Genomic DNA, 12,543 nt, shown 5'->3' with positions numbered 1-12,543 from the left:
GCCAATCACCTCCTCAACTCCTCTGTTTGCTGCACCAACATGTCCATTGAAGTCTGTACCAATGACAACGCTCTCACTTCTAGGTATGCTCTGCATCATGTCATCAAAGTCCACTGTAGTGTGTCTTTCTCCTCCAGCTCACATCCTAACATTGAACATCACGCCTCCTATTTCTAGCTTCAGACTCACCACTCTATCTGACACTCCAGGAAAGAGTGTTAGATAGACACTCTGTCCTGGAGCAGGAGTTAAAGATAACTCCTACTCCATTTCTCTTCCTATCTACACCATGATAGGACAACTTGAACCCTGCTCCTAAACTTCTAGCCTTGCTACCTTTCCACCTGGTCTCCTGAACGCACAGTATGTCTACCTTCCTGCTTACCTACTCTCAGTCCTATACTCTTGGTGTTCCTCTTCTCTCTCTTCCTACAAACACACTTTCCTCCTCTCCTTTTTCGACCAACAGTAGTCCAATTTCCAACGGCACCCTGTAGGTGAACAACACCGATGACGGTCATAGTTAACCTGGGCCTCGACCGATCCGGTATGGAAGTCATAGATTTGATTTGCATGTTTGATTTGGCAAAAGTTTTACGTCAGATGCCCTTCCTGATACAACCATCTGTATTTATGGGACCAGCACATAAATACAGACATTGGCTTCTGCCCTCTTGCAGCCACATTATATTGTATGCATTTTTTAATAATTAATAATTCATAAATGAATCAATATTAAATTATTTTATTTCCTTCCCTGCTTCTGCCCAGTTTGTCCCAAACCCTAACCCCCAAAGAAAGTGACAGATGATTATCATTTTTGATTTTTTCACTAGTCCACAACAAATCAGAATGTCATCATTTTTGTCAAGTGTTTGCTCTTGGGCTGAGGAAGAGTCGATTAAATTGTCAGTGAGATCCGTATATGAATGCAGATTCTGGATCGCTTAACCTTTTCCAAAATTGCAAAAACAAAAAAAAAGTCTTTCTTGCATAATTTTCACAACATCATGAAAACTAATAACAGAAAAATTTAAATAATATCCTAAGGCATGGGAGACTATGTAGATCCAGGTCTGAATCATAATCTGAATCTGATTGATTTAAGCATATACTGTTGTAGGAGGAGATTTATATTACTTAACAATAATATGTAGCTGAGATGAAACAAATTTACAGGGATTTTATGTATCTGTTTAAGGTAAGAAGCTATATGTTGGTTGTAATGATTCAGCTGGAATGAATTCATCTGGCAGATCTGAGTACAGTGACGTTATTATGGAGACGCTACGTGATGTCTGCTGTCCCCTATGCATATGGAGAATAACTGGAAACAGTACCATTATCAGAGGTCTACTTTCTCGGAGTGCTTCTAGCTTTGGGTTGAGATCTTTTCTATCATTGTCAGCCCGCTATGCTGTTGTTAATACTGCATGTTGAAAATGCAAATCGACTCTTGGTACCAACTTCTGACATACGTTGTGGATGTTTACAGGTCAGCTTCAGAATCTTCACCAGCGCTCATTCATGTCAGTGAAACAGTTGTAACCAGTGATGATAGCATTGTAAGCAACTCAATTCACAGTTTCACTTTTATATATAAACTTGTGATAACAATTTTAGGTGTGGATGCTTTAACTTTGGGTTTATCTCATTTGATGAAGTCAGAATGGTGCTTTTTCTTATACTATAGTGAAAATTCAAATGCCACAAAAAGAATTATAAAATACAACAAAAATACAACAACTGTACATGCAATTAGTAGTAAACACATTGGTTGCTTGATCAGTCAATCAGGTGACACTTAATTAACTAAACTTTAATCTATTAATCATAAAATGTCAGCTTCATTTTTGTGCAGCAAATGAAAGCATTTTGTGTTTGGACTTTAGGTCAGAGACTAAACAAGTGTTCTACCAGGCAGAAGTTGTTCTTGGCATTTTTCTCTAAATGATGCATCGCCTCATAAGCACAAGTATAAATGAGGATTAATCATTTTGAAAACACAGGTCTATGCAATTCAGTGACACTATCCAGGACGATATACATAAATAAAGTTTATTCACCTGGATGATGGAATGTTGGGGAACAAATATAAAAAAAAACAACCACACACTGTGAAACAAAACAACCTCATGTAGGAGTCAACCTCATGCTTCATTTCATGCCAGCGCAATTTGTTTTAGATGACAATGAATGCTGTTTGAGAGCTGCTCATGTGAAATGAAAATATTGACTGTATGTAACATGGATGCAACAAGCTATAATTTCCTCTGTCAGCAACATAATTTCCCTGATATGTGACATTCTCTAGGTATCTGTTATCTTGTTCTCTCCTTCTTTCTTTGTAATGAAGGGGGAGGAGAAACAGGAGATGGCCACATCATCCCTCTCCTAATTGGAGATTCTGCCAACTCGAGTAGCAACATAAAGAGCATGATTGCAATACATGCGATTTAATACACATATGCTTGTAGTGTTGATTCTAACAATGTTATCTGTACTCTATTCTAGAAATGCAAATTCATTTTCATTTTGTTGAAAATGTAGTGTATGAGATACAAAGTCACAGATGTTGAATGAAACTGGTCATTAACTTTAATATACAACGTTGTGAGGCATTAAGTGCTTTCTGGCTCCCCCTCTGTTTGGCTATTATTATTTGTTACCATTTGTACAAAATCGAAATGGATCAACACACTGGAAATAAACAAACCAGCCCCATCTTTTGTTCGCTCTGATCAAGATGTTTCATGCAGTACAGGCTGGTGTATGAATATAGAGAAAAAAATATCTTCATATTCTTCAGTACATCAGATCTAAACTATAAAATGTAAATTACGGTAGCAAAAGAAGAGCCCTAATTTGAGGGCTTCAGGCAAATTTGGAAATATCACACACCTGGCAATGTGGAAATGTTTTCCATTGTGTCATTTCAATGGTCTCATAAATAACTGATTAATTAATTTTGACCCTGATATCACACCAAAGCAGTTATTATTCTTATGTATTTTGAAAAACACAAGAAATGACAAATTAATTTTTATATAATAGAATAAAACATTTCCCACATATTTAGGTGGCTGTCATTGTTTCACAATTGAAAAATAATTATTGGTTGACATTAAATAGTGTCAAACTATTTCTAACAAAGCCTTTTGTTTCCAGAGATGTGATTAATCCTGACTGCCACTATTTTTGAGTTCTATGGGTCTCCTTCATTTCCACCTAAACTGAGAGGGACTCATTACACAAGCTTACAAACACACTGGCTTAATGAGATCAACTAGTACAAATATCTGAAACTCTTCAAGCTCTCAAACCTGCCCTCGCCCTTTCCAGCTTTGTCACTACAAATCATTAGATCATGACCATCTTACCAGAATACCACTATTGTCCTGCAAGCTGCTTTCTGTGGATCCATCTTTTCCTCCAAAGGCCCATCTCATCTGCAACCCTATGTCAAGCTGAAAGGAAATTGGCTGCTGAACCATTGCCACTGACCCCTCTTCTGGCTCCCCTCCCCGTGCCGTACCTTGCTGTGACTACATTAGTTGAACTGACACTCATCACTAGTGTGGAATGGGGAACGTGGGTGCTATTCGGAGGCCAGTAGAGGTGACTTTGACAATGACTGAGTAGAGATACTGATAAATAGGGTCTACCTGACTCCCTTAGACCTCCACTCTGTTATAATCATCAGTGAGAAGCTGCAGACATGCCTGTCTGAAATAGGAAACAATTCCATGCGCAGTTTTCTTGTTGCAAAACTACACGCAATTTGAGAGACAATGAATGAAATATATGAAATATATGAGGAACATATTTAATTTGATTCATTTTTCACTAAAGTCAGTAATCGTAGCACAGAACAAATCAATATTGTTAACATTTTCTGCTATCCTTACAGAATCAATATACTGTATGTCTCCACAGGGTACAGACTTAGCTCTGTCATGAGATATTGTAGAGATTTAATACCTTGGTGTTTCTGAACCCAGTGGCTCCAGAGGTCACATGGACACAATATTACTTCAATTGTAAGAGAGTAAAATGGGTGATATTTGTGCAAGCTGCATGAATACAAATGTTCATATTAACAATACAAATAGAGCTGGAGTTAATCACAAACACGTGACTGATATGTGCCAATGTCTGTTTTTACTTGATAACATCAGAGGTTTATTTGGATGATTTCCTAATAAGACATAAAATTGGCTCAGTGAAGAGTCTTGGAGCTTCTCATCATGAACTGACTATAATATTAACCGAATTCATTTAGAATTGCGCTGTCACCATATCTCAACAGTGTCACTAAACTTGCCAGCCTGTCATAATCTGCTGACGTTACCTTGGCCAAACTGTTCTTTTGCTGTGGCATTGTTTATTTCAGTGGGTCAAGACGTGTTTTCCTACACATACACATCCTTCACATACATGTGAAATAAATGACTCTACTTCTTGACCATTAAATTATAGGACCATGCTTGAAATCTTTGACCATCTTATTGCACTTTTACTGAAGCACCAACAAACAGTGTGCTTTAGTAATTACCCTCTGCATGATGTGTGCAGCTCATTTTATCTCATCTAGTGTAGACATCTTGCTGCTGTGATCATATTGCGACCCTTATCGAAAATGATACTTCAGATTCCAGGTGGTGGAAAGACAATTCCTGCAATATGTGCATATAACATTGGTTTTATTTACATTCCTTTTGATAGATTGGTGAAGCAAAACCGTATGTTCATCAGTGGCGGTCTGTGCATTTCACACCTAGGCCTTCAGTGATGTCCTACTTAGTCAAAATTACATAAATACATCCCATAATACTGTAAGTGTCTCCCACCGCTGCCACCAATATAGCGTTCAGGACTGAGGCGTTTATAGCACCTCTCAAATAGGACAAGAAGGAGAGGTCGAAGAAGGACAGAAGGAAAGTATGTTCGTAGGAAGAGAGAGAAGAGGAACGCCAAGAGTATAGGACTGAAACAGGGACATTGGATGTTGGGACTATAACAGGAAAAGGTAGAGAGTTGATTGACATGATGCAGAGGAGGAGGTGATGGGCAGGTTTGGTATCCAGGAGAGGAACGCAGAAGGACAGATGATAGTTGACTTTGCAAAAAGGATGGAAATGGCTGTAGTGAATACTTTCTTCCAGAAGAAGCAGGAACATAGGGTGGACTATAAGAGTGGAGGTAGAAACACACAGGTAGACTACATCTTGTGTAGACGATGTAATCTGAAGGAGATCAGTGACTGCAAAGTAGTGGCAGAGGAGAGTGTAGCCAAACAGCATAGGATGGTGGTGTGTAGGATGACTCTGGTGGTGAGGAAGATGAAGAGGGCAAAGTCAGAGCAGAGGATGAAATGATGGAAGTTGAAAAAGGAAGAGTGTTGCATGACTTTTAGGAAGGAGTTAAGACAGGCTCTGGGTGGTCGGGAGGTGCTTCCAGATGACTGTGTCATCTGGAAGGAAAGTAGATAAGGAGTCTTGGTGGTGGAATGAGGAGGTACAGGAGTGTATACAAAGAAAGAGGTTAGCTAAGAAGAAGTGGGACACTGAGAGGACTGAGGAGAGTAGACAGAAGTACAGGGAGATGCAGCGTAAGGTGAAGGTAGAGGTGGCAAAGGCCAAACAAGGGGCTTATGATGACTTGTATGCTAGGTTGGACAGTAAGGAGGGAGAGACTGATCTATACAGGTGGCAAGACAGAGAGACAGAGATGGGACGGACATGCAGCAGGTTAGGGTGATTAAGGATAGGGATGGAAGTCTATTGACAGCTGCCAGTAGTGTGATGGGAAGATGGAAAGAGTACTTTGAAGAGTTGATGAACGTGGAAAATGAGAGAGAACAAAGACTAGAAGAGGTGGCTGTTGTGGACCAGGAAGTAGCAAAGATTAGTCAGGATGAAGTGAGGAGGGCATTGAAGAGGATGAAGAGTGGAAAGGCAGTCGGCCCTGATGATATATCTGTAGAGGTATGGAAGTGTCTAGGAGAGGTGGCAGTAGAGTTTCTGACTGGGTTATTCAACAGGATCTTAGATAGTGAGAAGATGCCTGAGGAATGGAGAAGTGGGCTGGTGCCCATTTTTAAGAACAAGGGAGATGTTCAGAGTTGTGGCAACTACAGAGGAATAAAGCTGATGAGCCATACAATGAAGTTATGGGAGAGAGTAGTGGAAGCTAGACTAAGGGCAGAAGTGAACATTTGTGAGCAGCAGTATGGTTTCATGCCAAAAACGAGTACTACAGATGCGGAATTTGCTTTGAGGATGTTGATAGAGAAGTACAGAGAAGGCCAGAGGGAGCTGCATTGTGTTTTTGTAGATCTGGAGAAAGCTTATGACAGGGTGCCCAGAGAGGAACTGTGGTATTGTATGAGGAAGTCTGGAGTGGCAGAGAAGTATTTTAGAGCGGTGAAGGACATGTATGAGGACTGTAAGACAATGGTGAGGTGTGCTGTAGGTGTGACAGAGGAGTTCAAGGTGGAGGTGGGACTGCATCAGGGATCAGCTCTGAGCCCCTTCTTGTTCGCTATGATGATGGACAGGCTGACAGACGAGGTTAGACAGGAATCTCCATGGACTATGATGTTTGCAGATGACATTGTGATCTGTAGTGAGAGCAGGGAACAGGTGGAGGAGAAGCCAGAGAGGTGGAGGTTTGTCCTGGAAAGGAGAGGAATGAAGGTTAGCCGCAGTAAGACAGAGTACATGTGTGTGAATGAGAGGGACCCAAGTGGAAGAGTGAGGTTACAGGGAGAAGAGATCAAGAAGGTGGAGGATTTTAAGTACTTAGGGTCAACAGTCCAGAGCAATGGAGAGTGTGGAAAAGAGGTGAAGAAGCGTGTACAGGCAGGATGGAACGGGTGGAGGAAAGTGTCAGGAGTGATGTGTGATAGAAGAGTTTCAGCTAACATGAAAGGAAAGGTGTACAAAACTGTGGTGAGACCAGCGATGTTGTTTGGTCTAGAGACAGTGTCACTGAGGAAAAGACAGGAGACAGAGCTGGAGGTAGCAGAGATGAAGATGCTGAGGTTCTCTCTGGGAGTGACCAGGAAGGATAGGATCAGGAATGAGTACAACAGAGGGACAGCAAATGTTAGAGGTTTTGGAGATAAAGTCAGAGAGGCCAGACTGAGATGGTTTGGACATGTCCAGAGGAGAGACAGTGAATATTTTGGTAGAAGGATGCTGAGTTTTGAACTGCCAGGCAGGAGGCCTAGAGGAAGACCAAAGAGGAGGTTTATGGATGTAATGAGTGAAGACATGAAGGTAGTTGGTGTGAGAGAAGAGGATTCAAAGGACAGGGCTAGATGGAGGAAATTCATTTGCTGTGGTGACCCCTGAAGGGTGAAAGCTGAAAGGAAAAGAAGAAGAACAAGAGTATGGTTTCATGCCAAAAAAAATTACTACAGATGCAGTATTTGCTTTGAAGATGTTGATAGAAAAGTACAGAGAAGTCCAGAGGGAGCTGCATTGCGTTTTTGTAGATCTGGAGAAAGCTGATGACAGGGTGCTCAGAGAGGAAGAAAGGAAAGGAAGATTTCTTATAATTTTTTCGTTTACATTTACGAAATAGAGATGTTGATTATCAATTTATGAAAAAAAGTTTGTTTACTGTCTGTTGATGTCTACATTTTACATAAAACCACTGTGGGCGATTTATTATTAGACTACAGCTGTCCTGGCGTCAGTAACGATTATTGATCAAATTAAGACCGGTCCGTGAAAATATTGTCTTTGATGAAACCGGTCCGTGGCGCAAAAAAGGTTGGGGACTGCTGCGTTACAGGACCCACTCACAATATACTGTGTGTGTGTGTGTGTGTGTGTGTGTGTGTGTGTGTGTGTGTGTGTGTGTGTGTGTGTGTGTGTGTGTGTGTGTGTGTGTGTATATATATACGTAATATATATATACACACACTACATATATAGTGTGTGTGTGTGTGTGTGTGTGTGTGTGTGTGTGTGTGTGTGTGTGTGTGTGTGTGTATATATATATATATATATATATATATATATATATATTATGGTATCTGTGTGTCATCCTTAAGCTCGGGTCCTCTACCAGAGGCCTGGGAGTCTGAGGGTTCTGCGCAGTATCTTAGCTCTGCCTATTCTTACAGTCTCTGTGTACTGCTCTGTCCACCAGTAGCTGGTGCTTGGCTCCCCTGGTGTTACTACCCACTCCTTTCTGTGCCCTGTTCATATGTTGATCCATGTGCCTACTCATCTTAGCCGCCATGATGCCTGACAGGAGCTTCCATGTTGTACAGAGACAGCTTATTAGTTATTTGGATGGGGTAGATCCCTTCTGTTTTCATGATCATGACTGTCCTGCCTTCAGTCAACCATTCTGAGTGCGTCCCATCCCTTAGCAGCTGGTTCATCTGTGTTGCTAGACGCTCATGGAGTGCTGTCAGCTTCTTTAGCCAGTATGTATGGATCATATCGGGGCCCGGTGCTGACCAAGTCTTCATCTTTGACACTCTTTCTTGGATGTGTGCCATTGAGATGGTTACTGGTTCTTGTTCGGGGAGGCTGCTGTGGTCAGTCCTCAGGTCCACTAGCCACTGGGCATCGGTGTTATGTGATAATTCCCTTTCTCATATGCCCTTCCAGTATTTCTCCAGTATATGATCAGTATATGTTATTTCCCTGCCACTGAGAGTACACCTTTGCTGATTGAGTGGAGAAAGTCTTGTTTATTCTCCTGGCCTCAATCTCCTTGGTGTATCTCTTCAGTCGGGTAGCCAGAGCTGTTAGTCTCTGTTTGGCAGTTTTGAGTGCTTCAGGTATGGAGAGCTTGCTGTATTTCCTGGGTACCCCTTTATTCACCATGTTCCCCTTCTGTAGCTCGGCTAGCTGGCTGACTTCTCTCCGTGTCACCTTTATCTTGGCCTCTAAAATGTGGATAATGTGGATAAAATGTCTATATAGAGGATGAAGTGTTATGCTTACTGCTTGTTCTGCTACCCAGAGGTGCTTAAAATATCAATTAAATCTGCTTAAATGACATCTTATGGTTAGGTATTAATCCTCTTTCTACTGTTAGCATAGGCTGAAAATCTGAGTCACTTACCTATCCTGTCCAAATTAATATTTCATCTCAAAGTAATGACTTGCACATATATTAGCCAATGGTGCTGGACCTGTGCCCAGGGTCATGGAGGAGCACAAGCTGCCACCAACCTCAGACAAGTGAGGGGAGGAGCTGCAGAGGGAGAAAGAGTGTGTGACAGATCTGATGAGGTCAGTATGTCCCCCTCTGACTGGGACTTCAGCTGGTCCCCCAGAGTATGATCATTATCTATACATAATACATCATCTTCATCCTGTTTGGCATCTCAACTGTTCTTCACACTCCACCAGGCCTGTCTATTCGGCCCCAGCAGATAGATATACTTTCTATTTTGTGACAATTTATTGTTTCCCTGCTCAGTGTGACAAATGGGAATGGAAATTGGTTAATTTTGTCTTCATGTCATTAAAAAAAAATCTATTAGTTGTTTCTCCACTGTCAAAACATTTACTAATACTTTGAGTCTACCACTTAGAGCTCATCCTGAGTTTATGGCTTCATTGTGTTGTTTGAATTTGTATGCTATTCTTTCACATCAATGACATCACCTCGAACTTGAAGTCCTTTGTATAGAAATCTCTGTCATGTGTGCCTTTTACATTTCTTTATTCCTATGTATGGTAGCTTCTCCTTCAAGTTATAAATGCTCGGTCTTAATATCATTTGAAGTGATGGTACTTACACAAACAAGGCAAAACCCCTGTCATTTATAATGCTGTTGCTTTCATCCATATTACTCTCAATGAAATTCCCCAAAGGAGACCTGATTCATAGTGTGGATACTATCTAGGAGAAAAAGGTAAAATTATGTCTTTAACTCTTTTCTGCTACCTAAAAGTTTTCATTATTGTGCCACACATGTTCTCCTTGTGTCTGTGTTGGCTCTCTCTGGTTTCTCTCTGGATTTCTTTTCTTTTTATTTTCTCTAGATTCATCCCCCACCAAAAACTTACAGAATAGGTCAATTCACGACTAAGTTGTTCACGAGCGTGGATTTGAATGTGAATGGTAAATTGTCTTTCAATCAATCCCTTGATTAACTGGTGACTTGTGTACCCCACCTCCCGACCCAGTGACATTCGTAAGGAGTGTATTGAAAACAAGAAGTGATTACAGTTCAGATTATTGTCTACAGGGAAAAGAGCTGTGTCATGAAACAGTAATGTTATGTAGACTTGCCATTAGTCACTAAAAGATACCGCTATATAAGAAACTATATCCTTCATTTCTACTTTAAGTTTGATCGTCTCTAGGGAAGTGAGCTATAAAACAAAAATTGTATCGAAATCACATTTTGACCATCAATATTATTTATTGTCAAGAATAGTAAAAGACAGACAACAATATTAATAGACAACAATTAGATTAGTTAGAAATAGTGCTCCTACTTAATTAAAGATGCTCAGATATGCAGTGGAGCTTGACAGATATGTAGGCAGGGACTTTGCCAGCCATAGTTTATCAGCCCATTCATCAGTTGATAACAACAGTGTGTTTATTAGACAACAGAGATGTATTTTTTCTGAGCTCATTCTGGCCATAAATAAGCATATTTTATTATGTTTCTATAGCTTGTGCTTGCGTTTAACACACTGCACAGTTCCCAAAGCCATTTTCTCAAATAAGCTTTAAGCATTTTGATCATAGGTCAAGGTCTGAGACTAGCATATACAAATGCAAGCCTTGGGAATAGCAACATAACATGGTTAATAGTCTGCATTGATCCACAATGAGATTCTGTAACTACTACGCCTGCAAGTGCATCTCTTGAACACTGCGGCAGCAATAACTAACTCTCCTTTCTGGTCTCCCTGGAGAGCAAAAGATAAATGTGCATCCTTCAAGGTGAAATGCAGGCTTGAGGTCACATTTGAGCAAACAGCTCGAGTAAGTAATGACGTTAAACCGAGAACCAATGTTTCCAGATTGCAGATTATGCAATGGACAGGAATGTCGGATTTGTTCCTCACTAAACAGTTGTGTTTAATTTTGGTATTGATTTAGAAGTTTGCTTCAGCTTTATCTGGCTGTATCAAATGATTGTGAACAGGACCGTCTCTAGAGTTGCAGCAGTGGTTTTTGAGTTGTTAAGATAAGAAAAGGATCGGGATAAATAGAGCTAATAACTAAATTTAAGTCATCCACCACAATCCTGCATGCTAAGTGGCTTATGGGTAACCTTGTTTACATGTCTAACATTTGACCTTTTGTTTTCAATGGGTTGAGTAAGAACGGAGTGCTACATGCTATTTGACCTTTCCGACTGTTCAAGTTTGAAAAGTTTATATAATAACCAACATTTTTTGTTTGAGTGAGGTATCCCTCAGAGTTACCAATCAACTTAAAATTTTGAGAGGGGATTGAGGATGATGCAGACCTGAGTAAATGTTTGTATTCATATTGTGTCATTTGTCCTGTTTGGCTCAATGTGTATACATGATTATATAATTAGAAACATACAGCATACATAATTACTTCAATAACAGTAAAGGAATCCACATTTCAAAACCCAGATTTCTACAGTATGACTATTTTAGCTCAGTTAAATCACCCCACTCCACCTGATACACACGCCAGTATGCCTGTGTGTAATAACTGGGATGCCACAGGCCAAATCACATCAAGTTCTTTTAGAGGTTCACTGCTTAGTGCAAGTAAGCTGTGTTGACAGATCTCAAACAAGGAGAAGTATGGCAACTAAAGAATGATTGGGTTAGTAGCCTGCTGGTCACAATGGTGATCTGCCTCTTCATGTGTAGAATCATGCCGGAGAGGCTGAGCTGCATCAATACCCCCCTGATTCAACTTGTTCATCCCTTGATGCAGAGGAAACCAGTCGACAGGGCTGCTGCCTCATGTGTGTGTCTGTGTCTAGCCATGCACACATGAGGTAGTACGTTTCTATGGAAACAGGCAATCAGAAGATTATTTTGATGGCATAAACAGGAGATATGGGTGGAGACAGTCGATAGTCCCAACATGTAATGTGTGAGTCTCTCTTGTTCTGTGTTTGTGTTCCTTGTGTCTCCTGTGTGTTCCCTCCATATTTCCTCATAAAACCACCTTATCTGCTAACATCAAAGGATTTACTCTTAATATCAGGAATGTATTGGGCCGCCTCAGCCACAGATGTATGCTGGGCTCAGAGCTTTACTATTTGGTGGAAGTAAATTCATTGCTGACATAAACACATATGTGTGTGATCATGAACAAGAAGTCACTGCTGTTTCTGCAGTCTGCCTCAATCTGTAACAGCCAGCGACTGCTCCGACCTTTTCTAAGTCTGTGTACCGTCCAAAATTAACTTCGACTTTGTATCTGTCAAGGGAGGCACAGTATCCCTGGTAACAGCAGGTCATACCAAAGTAACAAGGGTTTAGAGAGTAAATTATGCTGATGGTGAAGGGCACACAGACTTTGGCGAAGATGTGATTATAATGTTTTTGAATA

At 40.6% G+C, this 12,543-nt stretch overlaps 1 protein-coding gene across 1 annotated transcript in view; it reads left to right on the top strand.

Moving 5' to 3' along the window:
• kazna (kazrin, periplakin interacting protein a) overlaps nucleotides 1-12,543 on the top strand; it is a 180,277-nt gene that overhangs the window by 18,833 nt on the left and 148,901 nt on the right. The window lies entirely within an intron of this gene.

Source organism: Antennarius striatus, chromosome 2 (assembly GCF_040054535.1).
Source record: "Antennarius striatus isolate MH-2024 chromosome 2, ASM4005453v1, whole genome shotgun sequence".
NCBI lineage: Eukaryota > Metazoa > Chordata > Actinopteri > Lophiiformes > Antennariidae > Antennarius > Antennarius striatus.
The sequence above is the reverse complement of the archived record's forward strand: the minus strand, read 5'-3'. Positions and strand labels throughout refer to the sequence as shown.